The sequence below is a fragment of the Eublepharis macularius genome, chromosome 10, assembly GCF_028583425.1.
Source record: "Eublepharis macularius isolate TG4126 chromosome 10, MPM_Emac_v1.0, whole genome shotgun sequence".
NCBI lineage: Eukaryota > Metazoa > Chordata > Lepidosauria > Squamata > Eublepharidae > Eublepharis > Eublepharis macularius.
In genome coordinates, this window is record NC_072799.1 from 84,634,245 (window position 1) to 84,648,197 (window position 13,953).

Genomic DNA, 13,953 nt, shown 5'->3' on the forward strand with positions numbered 1-13,953 from the left:
TGCTGCGGAGTGCTGCTGGCTCTCTTGCCTGGCTTGGACACTCATCTTCACCCTTGGGCAGGGATTTACTAATAGATTTGCTACCTGCCTACTGCTGCATTGGTAAGACACCTGCACTGCCTGCTGGAGGAACTGGTATAATTGCCGTAGACTCAGTGATTTTTCCTGTCTTTTGGGGGGAAGGGAGTTGGCCTGGGAGTTGGGAGGGATAAGGTGGGAAGAGCAGGAAGAGATCAGTTTTGTCTGACAGTTACCTTCTTAAAAAACTGCTTCTACTGTTGTGGGTGGTGGTGGTGGTTGCTTTGCCTTTTGCTAAATTGTTTGTTTAAAGGTTGGTGTTAGTGTTCTAGACGGTTGGTGTTCATTTATTTGCTGGTTGTTCTGCCTGGCTTCTGTGAGAGACACTGGTTCTATTGGGTTAAGTTGCAAGAGTGTCCCTTGATTCAGTTTGGTTTGAGTGGAATGTGCAGGTTTTACATGATTCTCTGATGTGATGTTGTTCCCTTTGCTTCATTTGGTTCTGGGGGGATTCCATTCCCTTGGTTCAGTTTGGTTTGGTGGAGCTTTCTCTGGGCTGAGTTTGCATTTAGGAGTGTGCCTTGACCATGGCAACCTTGACCCTGTCTGCCCCTAGCTTGAGCCAGCTTGGCTTTTTTCCTGCCATAGGAAACAATGAGGAGTGGCAGGAGGCAGCTTTGGTTGTTGTGGATTGTTGTGGACAACAACTTTGGTTGTTGTGGACTTTCTGTTCTCCGGCCGTGAAAGCCTCCGACAATATAACTTCACTTTGATTCTGTTGGGCTTTCTCGAGGTTGAGGTTGCGTTTAGGAGTGTGCCTTTGCCCGGCGACAGCCTTACGGTGTGTGTTTCTGCCTGAGAGCCAGCTGGGAAATTTTCCCACTATGAGAAAAAATGGGGAGTGGCTGAGGGCACCTTGTTCAGGGGTCCATAGAATTGGACCCCCAAAGTCTAATCTTCCTGGAATTGGAAGAACTTTAGAAGACAGTCATGAGTACGATTCCTGCAAAATCGGTGAAATTTCCTTGAAAAATGCCCTCTCCAGCCCGCCAGATATTTTTTCCCAAAGGGAATAATGACTGAATAAAATTGAGACTCTCTAATCTTGCTGTTACCCAAATTGATATACACATGAAGGCCCTGTAACAAGCAAAGGGATCCTTTTGCCTGCAAGGAACAGACACATGTACAGTGGGGTATTAAAAAACAATATTTAGGGATCTTTGACTTGTGTATCCAAAGGTCCAAATTCATCAGAGAGTGTGGAAATCCTGTAGAGTCCTGATGTGAAGAGCAGAAGAGTGGAGTGTAGAGACAGAAGAAGGAACCTGCGCCACACTGGGGCAGTAGCTGGAAAAACTGCTGCCAAGTATTGGGGATTTGGAGGCTACATTTATAGTACAGATGATCATGATCTGGAATGTGCTGGTCATAAGGTGAGGAAATGATAAGTGAACAAAAGACTGGGGGAATAGTAAAGATTCTAGTAGCACCTTTAAGACTAACCAACTTTATTGTAGCTAAGTTTTTGAGAATCACTGCTCTTTTCGTCAAATGCATCTGATGAAGAGAGCTGTGGTTCTTGAAAGCTTATGCTACAATAAGGTTGGTTAGTCTTAAAGGTGCTACTGGACTCTTTACTATTTCACATCTACAGACTAACACGGCTAACTCCTCTGAATAAAAGACTGGGAGTGGCACATGGCTGTCTCCGGGAGGACAATGGTTCTATGATAAGGCTGAGCACCTGGTAAATCCTGCCCTGCATTGAGGCTATCAGAAAACTTAATTCTGAGGAATCACTCAAATTTAAAGTAGGGAGGAGGCTAATATTGAAAGGGGGAGTTTTCCTGGTTTGCATGGAATTTAAAAATGCTTCCTGGAGGAGGTCTGGAGAAACACAGCCCTGAGGCTGGGTGAATAGCAAGATTAAGGAGAGGGCAGAAACCTTCCTGTACAGTCACTATGTTAAGGGGAGGAACTAGCTGGGGTCAGTCCATTGCTCATTGTCTTGGAGACCGGGCCATTCATTAGTGTCCAATTATGCAAGGAGAAGGTTTCAAAGTCCTTGGGGAGAATGGCTCTCTGGATTAATCAGTCTAAGGTGGGCTTTAGTGAGGGGCAGCATTCCACTGCTGCTTTATGACTTGCTGCAACTTCATAACCCTCAGCATGACTCACTGCTGCTTACTGTTAGCAGGACAGAGGGTCAAGCTAGAAGTGACGAATTACACTTGAATGGCAAGGGAACAGACTCGTGTGTATTCCTCCCTGTTCACTTGCACTCCACTTGCACTCCACTTGATCACTACATGATCGAGTGGAGTGCAAGTGGAGCACAAGTGAACAGGGAGGAATACACATGAGTAGAGGAATACTATGTGATTGAGTGGAGTGCAAGTGGAGCGCAAGTGAACAGGGAGGAATACATGTGAGTCTGTTCCCTTGCCATTCAAGTGTCATTCGTCAGTTCTAGCTTGGCCCACAGACTCCATTTTCTGGTTCCAAGATCAAAATAGGGGTCCCCATGGGATGAGGGTTCCAAGGCCTACATTGCCAAATGAGATTAGGGAATCTTACCCAAATTTCAGGGATCTCAGATTTTTTTTTTTTTTGAGATAGCTGAAACCCAGATCTGAATCACCATTCCCCCCCCCCTTTTTTTCATATGCACCCCAATCCATACTAGGGTTGTTAAGAGGAATTCTTTTAATTCCTCTTCGCCCAATGTCTCCCTGAAATCCATCAAACCATTTCTATTCCTCTTTTTAAAGAATTTGTGTCAGTTTGAATCAATTCCTCTTTCATGAACAGCAGTAATCGATTTCGCTCTCTAAGATGTAAATGTATTTATTTATATACTATGAGCATAGTTGAAAAATTAAGAACAAAGTGAGCCTTTGAAGAAACAAGGCAAGATTTGTCTGAACATATCCTTATTGCATCAGATTGTTTTTTTACAGGGGCCCAGCAACAGGCAGAAATCCACAGGTGAGGAAATCTACACAATCACATGGGCTGTTTCCACACGGCTTGCCTTGTTCCGGAAAACAGCAAAATCTTGTGCGAAATCGCACGAGAAGACGCTGATATTGTGTCTTCTCATGCGATAACAGCGCCTTCTTGTGCGATTTCGCTCAATAACAGCATCTTCTCGTGAGATTTCGTGCGAGATTTCACTGTTTTCCGGAACAAGGTAAGCCATGTGGAAACAGCCCAGGTTAAAAAAATGCTCAGAGATAAATTAATGAGAAATCAAATAGAATTCCTTTTTTAAAAGAGGAAAAGAGAATAAGAGGAACCAATTGCAGTATCTAAAAAAGAAAAATTTGGAAAAAGTAATTCCACCCTCACACCCTGTAACAATCCTAGCCCATATCCTCTTTTATCTTCAGCACTTGCTCTTTCTACTGCTCTGTCTGTCTTCCTGTACTGCTACTTTCAAGGACTGATGCAGCTGAGTCAATGACAGCCAGAGATCCTTAGAATCAAAAGAGCTGGACCAGGGGCAGCCAGGAATCCATTTGTAGCAGACAGGACACTCAGCCAATCACTGCTCGAAGCTTCATGGCCATTATTGCTTCATGTGTGTCACTAGATTGATGCAGTCAATGACAAGACCCATTAAATTGTACAGCAGCTTATAATTTAGCAGTAGTAAGGACAGCTGTTAATTCAACAGATCTGAAACACTAAGCCTACTAAGTATCGCTATCTGTCACCCAAAGTCCATTTCTGCTCATGCTTCAAGTGATACGGCTGACCTGTAAGTAAGATGTCCTCTTTAATAAAACATCTACTGTTGTACACAGCATGTTGCATGAGTGGCATGCTTAGCTGAGCATGGTGGGGTGTATCCAGCCATCCTCCAAGTAGCCTTCCAGCCTTAGAAGCCATCTTTCAACTTAAGAGGGTCCCCTACAAGGGAAGAGCCACTTAATTTGACAGAAATCTCCTTAGATTGGAAGAAGATTTAAAACATGAGCCAACAGGAAAGGTGGAGTATAAATACATTAATAATAAATTGTTTTGCTCAATGGAATGGTAGGCTAGGGATGGGATCCACCCCAACATTTCACTTTGAATATGTTTGGCTTTCTGTATATAAAACTCTGTGTGTGTGTGTGTGCACGCGCGCGCGCGCGCGCGCGCGCATGCGTCCATGCATCAAGCCCAGTTTATTAATATTCCATATCTGTTCTCATCAATTTCCACATCAGGGAAGGTAACCCCAGCAGTCTTGCCAAATAATGGTATGCCAAACTATTTTGTTTAACACAGCAGCTCCCATGCTCTAGGCCAGAGGTGGAGCACAGCTCCAGGAGTTGTTTTGCACATGGAAGAAGGATGCCATTGATTAGAGCTCCTTCTGGCCTAGTCAACACTGCCAACCAGAGGCGGTCTTAACCATGGAACATCTGGTGAAACTGTCCTCGACCCTTGGCCGAGGGCCCCTGGCCAGAGACACCCCCCCCCCACATACACAGAGGGAGAAAGAACAGGAAAAGCAGGAAGTTGCACAGCCCCTCCAGGGCTTGGACACCAGCCAGCTGCCTTAGAGGTGCACACCCTCACTCACACACAATGCCACGGGGAGGGGAGGAAGTGTGCCAGCCAATTGGGTGTGACGTTTTCCATCTATTTTCCACATAGAAGGTGTTTGCAGGTGAGACATCTGGGTTCAGTTGGCTGGGGGGGGGGAGCTGCAGCTGGACAAGAGGATATGGAAAAGTCTGGGGTAGGCACATGCAGCTGTGTGCTCTGGGGGGGTCTCTCTCCCTGGCTGCACTGAACAGCCAACAGTCCTCTGCTGCTTCCTCTTCCTTCTTGGCACTCCCCCCCACACACACACACATGAGAGAGGGGTGGGTGGGCATGTGAGTATGCAGGCCCAGATACTCCACTGATGGCACTACTGGTTGAATCCCTCATGCTATTGTGGGCTGGTCTTGAGGGTCTGTCCACCACTGGGGATTGGGTGTGTGTTGGGGAACAGGATATACTGGTTAACAAGCTGGTAGACAGCCTAGGTTCTGGTCCTTGGCCTGTAACCAAGGAAGGCTCCTTGCTCAATGCTGCCTCCTGTCTTGGTGGCTTCTGCCACTTCCCTCAGAAAGGAAACCTGTGCTGGGCCCTTCCCCCTCCTCCTGCCTTCTGGTTACATCAGAGAGTCAGAAAACAAGTCTTAGCACCTTACCAAGTGCCTGGCCCTAGTGCTGCATGCACCTGGATTGTGCCTGGCCTACAAATCCCTCCGCCTCTGCAGGGTACTTCCATGGATGCAGCTCTGGAGGCTGAGGGAGTGTGCCTGAAAATTCCTTTCCAATATCTCAGGGTGCTCCACCCATGCAGCTCCCTGCACATGAGCTCAGGTAGTGACTGGGTGTCTCAGTGGTGTCTGCCGCATGCTCGCCTACCTCCTCTGAGGCATAGGCAGTGGCCAGCCAGACTGGCAACCACCCACCCTGCAGGGGGAAAGTGCTGTCCTTCACTTGAGCTCAGGGAAGCCTGGGCAAGGGAGTAGGCCCTGGCTGGGGTGTCGGGGAGGTTAGCAGTGATTCTAGGGTCTTATCCTGGACTTCTGCCCTGGCCCCAGAATCAAAAGACCACCCCTGGTGCCAATATCCCCGGTCCAACAGTGAAATGGACGTGTGAGTTTTCCTGGTCCATGTATGGTGCTGGTCTCTGAAGAGCAGAAGCCATTGCCGCTACTGCACCCTCTCAAGCTGGAGCCACCTCAGTGGCCAGCACAGCTCTCCCCCTCTTCCCCACGCAGTTTACCAACACACCGGCATTTTCACCTTTAATTTGGCACTCTGGCCAAAAAACTTGCCAACCCCTGTTCTACATGCCTTGGTGGTGGAGCATGCCCTCAAGTCATAGATGACTTATGGTGACCTCTGGAAGGGTTTTCATGGCAAGAGACTAACAGAGATTATTTGCCATTGCCTGCCTCTGCAGCTCTGGTCTTCATTGGAGTCCCCTATCCAATTACTAACCAAGGCTGATCTTGCTTAGCTTCTGAGACCTGACAAGATCTGGCTCACCTGGGCTGTCCAGGGCCATTTCCACTCGACTTACCGGCCTCCGGAGTGTTGCACAAAACACACGGAAGTTAGCGTCTTCTCACACGGAATCGCACCAGGATTTCACGTGAGAAGACACTATCTTCTGTGTGTTTTGTGCAATGCTTCGGAGGCTGGTAAGTCATGTAGAAACGGCCCAGGTCAGGGCTCTATATATACATTACAAGAGTTATTTTAGAACTGTATCTTCTGGTGGTCTACAGTGAGGCACACTCTCCCTCTGCCCTGCTTTGATCTAAATAGGGGGGAAGGATAAATAGTTTATGCAAGACCATCAGCAATTTCTCCATGATCTTGCAGGAGCCAATACAACTGAAGAATCATGCAAAGAAGGTAATGCCGTTTCATTCTATTACTCTCTAAAGCTGTACATAATCAGTTCTGCCTTGTACAGCATGTTGATTGTTATAGGTGCTGGTACAGCATAGCATAGGTAAGACTTTCCTTGGGTGCTGAAAGCATTAAATTAAAAGCCTATAAACAGGCTTTGGCCTATAAATAGTACAAAAGCCATTACGCAGCACAAATATATCAGAATTGCAAAGGAGATTGCAAACTTCACAGGCAGTTGTACACAGAAGAAAAATCAAATAGAAATCAAATGGACCACTATTTTGAGTTAAGTGTGAGACCTGCTGGCTCATCTGAAGACTGTCCCACTTAACTGTAGCTTATGACTGGAAGAAAGGAACCTTTATAGTTTCGTAGCCCACAGAAGACTCAGATGTTCTGGAGAAACTAGTTGTAAAAAGCTGTAAACGGTGGACTCTGCTGTCTCCGGTGGTGCTTTGCAGCAGGGTTGTTATGGGGGGTGGGGGGTGGAATTCCTTTTTCCAAAATGTTCTTTTTAAGATATAGCCATTGGTTCTTCTCTTTTCCTCTTTCAAAAGAGGAATTCTCTTTAATTTCTCATTACTCTGTCTCCTTTAAAAAGAAAAAAAATTGCCACGTGATAGTGTGGATATAGCAACTGGTTCCTCTTATTCGCTTTTCCTCTTTCACAAAAGGAATTCTCTTTGATTTCTCATTAATTTATCTCTGAGGGGTTTCTAAACCATATGATAGTATAGATTTCCTCACCTGTGGATTTCTGCCTGTTGCTGTGCTGCTGTAATATGATTCAAAGAATTAAAACAACAATCTGATGCAGCAAGGATCAGACAAGTCCTGGTTTGCCTTTGTTTAATGGTTCACTTTGTTTTTAATTGTTCAGTCATGTGTGTAGTATGTACATACATAAATATATTACTTTTTAGAGATCTAAACTGAACCTTCCTCTTCATGAAAGAGGAGTTAATTCAAAACTGACTCCTAAATTCCTAAAAAGAGGACTAGAAATGGATTGCTGGATTTCAGGGAGAAATTCGGCAAAGAGGAATTATGAGAAATAGAACTGTGATTCTCGAAAGCTTATGCTACAATAAAGTTGGTTAGTCTTAAAGGTGCTACTGGACTCTTTTTGATTTTGCTACTACAGACTAACACAGCTAACTCCTCTGCATCTACAACTCTACTTTGTAGTTACTAAAATTGAAAGTTTGCTAAAAAGCCCCAGACATCCCTGGGCTTCCAGTTTGCAGCCTGCAGAGGTGGATGGGTGCAGCGCATGACAGCCGACTTTAATCTTGGGGCCTGGTGGCCTCTTTGGAGCCCACAGCCCACTATTCCAAAATCCCGTCCAGCCAATCTGTCAGGCTATGGCATTCCAGTCGGCCAGCTACTGCCCTCTTCCCTCCTGCAAGACGACGGAGTCTCTTGATTTCAAAAGGTTTATTTAGAAAGACAGCATTCAGGCCCTGGGTCCACATTCCAGAACTTAGACGGTCCTAGCTGATCACAGGCTTTGCTAGGAATGAGGTACCTGATGAAAGCAATTACACTCCAACCCCTTGGTCCCCCCCCCCCCCAGAGGTCCCAGTGCTGAGCGTTCGGAGATGAGGAAGCGGGAGTCTCAAGGTCGGAGCTGCAGACATAAGATAAACTTGCATTCTCTCCCACGGAAGGAGCCGTCTCCTGGAGGGAAGGAAAGGCTGACAACTAACACATGAACATGGCGTAACTATTATTCAGCATCTAGATATTGGAAAGGAAATAGACTAGACAGGCATACTGTTTAACATAGCAAACTCTAGGCATGATGCATAAGAAAGAAACCACATTGTTCAGGTGGAGAACTCTGAATATGAGATCCTGAATATGGCAGATCCTTCCTGACACAATCAACAGTGAGCTGGCTGGGTTTTCATGGGAGAGGCTTTGCAGGTCTTCCCTCTTGTCCACTGGCTGGCTCTACATCTGGGAGCTGCCCGGCCTCCTCAATGCTTGACATGTAGTCGGCTTCCCACCCACCCCTCCCTCACCGGGGAGGGCTGCTGGGGAAAGGGCAGTGGGGAAGGTCTGTTACCATCAAGACCTTCTGCTGATGGATCACTGGAAGCCTCTGCCTAATCTCTCTTTTTTGACAAAGTGTTCAAGCAAGTGGTGACAGCCCAACTTCTGGGGTTTAAAGCAGGACTGGGTTCCTAGATTTAGTTTAGTCTGACTTCTGGCCCTTTTTGAATTCTCAACAGCATTAGTCACTAGGCTTTTCCATGGTGGGTTTTTGCTCTTCCTTGGCTTCCTAGCTGCATCATTTTCTTCCTTCCTTACACACAGTATCGTTGCTCGTCCGTTTTTGGTTTTTCAGTTTTTTCCATTTTTTTCAGAGCACCACAAAAGTGGTTTTAAAAAACCCCAGGAAAAATGTGAACAAAAACCAGGGAAACTAGAGTAAAAACCCAGAGCAGAAAATCCCGGAATTTGGTGTCACAGCCTTGGCTGGAAGAATGGGAATGCCGTCGTGATTACTAACTATTAACCACGGTAGCCTTCTGCGAGGTCTGGTGGGGTTAAGAGTAGGAGGTGCTGTGCTCCAATGTTTGTAACCTTACCTGGCAAGTAATTTCCAGAAGATGATTGTGGAAAGCACTGGACTGTGTCTCGGCACATGTTGTTCCGTTGGTTTCTATCTTTTTCTTTATGTTATTCAACAACTATATGAAATTCTTGAGAGAGTCCATCAGGAAATTTGTAGTGAGGTGTCATCAGAATCTCAATCATACTCAGTTGTTTGCTGTGGGGGTTCTGAATTAATCAGTATATCGTTGTCATAAGGTTCGGTGGTGGAGGTACTGTGAGAAGGTGATGCTTCCGAGGAGGCTGCCTTTGAGTTCCTTCTGGATAGGCTGCATTCCCTGTTGAAGGTCATGTTCACAGCTTGGGGGTTATTCTTTGCATATAGAAGTTCAAGTGGATACTGTTGCAAGAAGCATCTTTCATCAGCTTTAGTGGATGCATCAGTGGCATGCCCTTCTGCAAAAAGATAGTTTGGTCATGCTTCCATCCATGCTTCCATCCATGCTTCCATCCATGCTTCCATGCATGTCTGGCCATGCTTCCATCCATGCTTCCATCATATTCAGGCTTGCTTACAGCTGTGCACTGTTTATGGGGCAACTCTTGTGTCCCCCCCCCCCAGTATTCATGTGCTGTTCCTTTCTTGGTATAACAGTACCACTAGAGATTTGCATGGTTCTGTAGAAAAAAAGAGGGCTGCTAATATATGTTAAGCTTTTCACTTCCCCCCTTTTACTCTAATTTGCCTTACTATTTGCATCCATAGCCACTTGTCGGCTTCATACACCATGGCTGCATTCTTAAGCACACCTACTTATCTGGGAGCGTGTACCACTGAATAAAGCAGGACTTACTTTTGAATTAGCATTCATAGGATTGCATTGCAAGTGACAATATAATGGCCCTGTCAGTTCTAGGGATGGCAGTCCATGACAGATAGATCCCCAAACCCCTCACTCCATTGTTATGGTATCTGACCGCAAATAAATTCAATTCAACCCCTCACTGCAAGTACTCCAGGGTAGAAAAGGTTTTATTATAGAGATCTATTAAGTTCACAGGTACTTCCAAAGATGAGTAGGAATTGGCAGGAATGAGAAAACAAGCTAAGGCACTTTGATATAAAGAGCAGGATTTCCCCTCCCCTGGGGCAGTTAGCAAAAAGGCACGAAAGTCCCAATTCTCATGAGAAACACAATAGCTTTGTCTGGCCAGAGAAAGCCAGAAGATTACAAGGAATTCAACTCCCTCTGTCTCTTGCGAAGAGTTACACTTTAGTACAAGGTTAGGAAGCAGGCTTCAGAGATAGTCTCAACATTAGTACTTTCATTTTTAGGCAAGCTTGAGATGGCATGAATATAATGGCTACAGTACATGAGCATAATACGAGAGCATATAGTTATGCTCTCTACAGTATGATCAAATCAATACAGAGAACAGAGAACATATGAATGGCATGGATAAATGGTACGCAGACGTGACAGGTCCTCGAAAAATCCTTCCATTTTCTGGGGAAACTCCTGTGGACTCTGTAACATGCACACTTGTCTCCTCACATGGATTTGCCTGACATGATAAACTGTCACAGGATGCACAGTGGGTCACATACAAAGTTGGGAAGTTTATTATGTATGATGTAGAAGCATTTATTTCATTGGCAACAATACCTTCGTTTAGATTTCTCTGTCTTCACAGCAAACATGCATGAAGGGAGTAGAAGCAAGTTTTGCCTCTAACTTATGACCATTCATTGGAACATATGCATGAAGCAAATGCGTGTAAATGTGTACATAAATAGGGCATTCAATCCTGATGCCCAAATAAACAGAGTTCTTTTTTTGTGGAGAGAAAGTTGTATGTGCATACATGTTCCAATAAATGTACATGGGTCAGGGGCAGAATTTGCTTCTGCAACCTGCCTCCTTGCATTCGTTGTACATGTTTAGAGTATCTAAAGGGGGCTAAATCAATTCCTGTAATTTTTTAGTCTGCCCTCTGCAAAAACTAGGTATGTGCTTCTAAAGATTTTAAAACTAAAGTACAGACCATAGATTAAGGCCAATTTAAATATGTTGGAGATTATGAGTCTCTGTAAATGGTAATTTGTACATGTAATTTAGATAATGTAGAGCCCCATGGCGCAGAGTGGTAAGCTGCAGTACTGCAGCCCAAGCTCTGCTCATGCCCTGAGTTTGATCCTGGTGGAAGCCGGGTTCAGGTAGCCGGCTCAAGGTTGACTCAGCCTTCCATCCTTCTGAGGTTGGTATAATGAGAACCCAGTTTCTTGGGGATAAGGCAATGGCAAACCACCTCGTAACAAACAGTCTGCCAAAGAAACATCGTGATGCAACTCCCCCCATGGGTCAGTAATGACTAGACATGGGCCTGGAACCATGAACTCCCACGAACTCCAAGAACCAAGAACCATGAACTCCCACAAACTGGGGCAAGTTCCCGAACCAGTTCGTGGTTTGTGGGGTTTAGATACCCCTTTCCAGCAGCTTAGCAGCAGAGAAAGAGGCATTTGCCACCTAGGGGCTATGTCGGACTGCGTTGCAGCTAAGTAAGCACACCGGACACTTGTGTGGGTTATAAATGGCCACAACTTTATTGATTACAGCTATATGGAGCATTGGCCTGGCATCTGGGCTGGATCCCCGTTGGCATTGTAGGCCTCACTGCCAAACCGATGCATCACCCGCCAGCCTCCCGCTGGCCACCACGGCACCTGCTGTTCCGTCGCCGGCCCCGCCTGGCGACCCGTGCCTCCAGATCCATCGGGGTGAGCAGCTCTCAGGCCCGTTCACACTGTTGGGATCCAGCCCAATGCCTCAAAAACCGCCAACCCCTAAAGTTGTGACAGAGCCCCCTCAAAAGCTCTGAAATTGTGGAGGGTGGGAGGGTGCATGTTGATCCTGCAGATGCTCGAACAGCAATGGCGCTGACCATGCCGTTGGATCCTCACGGGATGGACACTCCACCTCCACTCTTCGTCCCGCCTCCACTCCGTCCGGCCCCAGGTGGCAACCCAGCTTGCTGGTGAGTCAGCTGCTTCCTTTTAATCATTTAAAGGGCCCTTTCCTGCTGCTTGCAAGTGGCAGGGCCCTTTAAAATGCCCAAACCCCACAAATACCTGCCACCTGCCAGCTGATAGTTTAAAGGGACCTGCCACGTGCAAGCGGCAGGAAAAGTTTAAATGGCTATTTCCCCAGGGAAATGGCCATTTAAACTTCCCTTTAATACAAACCAAATGAACCAGCAGACCAGTTCGTGGAAGTTTGTGGAAACGAGCTTCCACGAACCACTGGTTCACTAACCATGAACTGGGCTAGTTCATGGGTTTTTTTGGTTCGTATTCAGGTTCATGCCCATCTGTAGTAATACTCGGTGCTTTAATTTAGATCATGGCCACATCAGAAAGGAAGACAGGGTTAACAATCGACCCACACTCAGTTGGCTGCATGCGCTGTTCTTTACATTTTAAAAGAAAACAGGCATGAATTGGTCATGGCATAGCAACATTCATTTATGGAACAGAGCAGAACTTGAAGGGTTAAATCTTCTTTGCCCAAACAGTTCCAATCTAAATTACTGTTGCACCCTTATAATTGACTTTATGTCAGTCAGCTTTAGTGGATGCTGCAGTGGCATGCCCTTCTGCAAAAAGATAGCCTGTCCGTAATAATCCATGCTTTCCCATCATATTCAGGCTTGCTTACAGCTGCGCACTGTTTGTGGGGCAACTCTGTCCCCCCCCCCACCCGTATTCATGTGCTGCTTCTCTCTTGGTATAACAGTACCACTAGAGATTTGCATGGTTCTGTAGAAAAAAAGAGGGCTGCTAATATATGTTAAGCTTTTCACTTTCCCCCCTTTTATTCTAATTTGCCTTACTATTTGTATCCGTAGCCACTTGTCAGTTTTGGCCTCTAAAAAACTACATATTTAGGATCTGACTATTCTAATGCATATCTTTCTTTCTTTCTTTTGATTTTTTTGGGATGGAGTAAGCTAGAGGTCTTTTTAAAAAAGAAATGGAAAGGAGTTAGGATGCTGAGAATATGCTTTACTATAAGCAATCATTTCAAGTTGAACTTGTTTATTTTTCATTATTAAAAAGGTTCTGCCTTTCCCCATCTCTTTAATCAAGGAGTAGCTGAAGTCTAACCTTCCATTTCTACAAATTCTTTGCAGAATGAGAAATGTCTGTAATCTCAGTTATCCAAGCCTTAAGTAAAGCCTGCCATGATGAAGTCAGATTAAGAGATTCAGTGCTGTTAAAGTGCCAACTTTTGACTTTTCTATTAGAGAGCAAAATGGTAATAGAACCTTGCAACTGGCAACTCTACATGGTAATACCATTATTAGCGTAATAATAACAGCATAATGCCAATAAACAGCTTCAGCACGAACACTGCAAACTTCTGAGATGAAAGAGATTTAGCAACAACTTGAGGAGTCCTGTGAAGGCACATTTTGTAGCAAACTTTGTCTGGTCAGTGCCTGCATGCAAGACCTCTTTGGAGACCAATGGATTCATTCCACCTAGAGTTTCATGATGGAAAAAATGTGAAATATAAACATGACGGTGAATGAATTAGAGTATATCTCTGTAGTATCTGGGGGTCTTTGAAGGTTGACTTAGTAGTAAAGGCACTGAATTCCTGCCATGTGCTTGTCAATGTATGTGCGCCTATAGGGAGATAGTCCTATGTGTATCAACAACAACAACATTCGATTTCTATACCACCCTTCAGGGTGACTTAACACCCACTCAGAGTGGTTTACAAACTATGTTATTATTATCCCCACAACAAAACACCCTGTGAGGCGGGTGGGGCTGAGAGAGCTAGAAGCTGTGACTGACTCAAGGTCACCCAGCTGGCTTCAAGTGGAGGAGTGGGGAATCAAACCCAGTTCTCCAGATTAGAGTCCTGCACTCTTAACCACTATA

General features: G+C 45.4%; 1 protein-coding gene and 1 long non-coding RNA gene across 3 annotated transcripts in view; one reads left to right on the forward strand and one right to left on the reverse strand.

Moving 5' to 3' along the window:
• SGCZ (sarcoglycan zeta) overlaps positions 1-13,953 on the forward strand; it is a 392,529-nt gene that overhangs the window by 218,293 nt on the left and 160,283 nt on the right. The gene's annotated exons all lie outside the window — the stretch shown is intronic.
• LOC129337084 (uncharacterized) overlaps positions 1-13,953 on the reverse strand; it is a 28,895-nt gene that overhangs the window by 7,114 nt on the left and 7,828 nt on the right. The window contains exon 2 of the long non-coding RNA XR_008597770.1: positions 9,035-9,455. This is a non-coding gene — a long non-coding RNA (uncharacterized LOC129337084). The remainder of the gene's footprint in view (positions 1-9,034; positions 9,456-13,953) is intronic.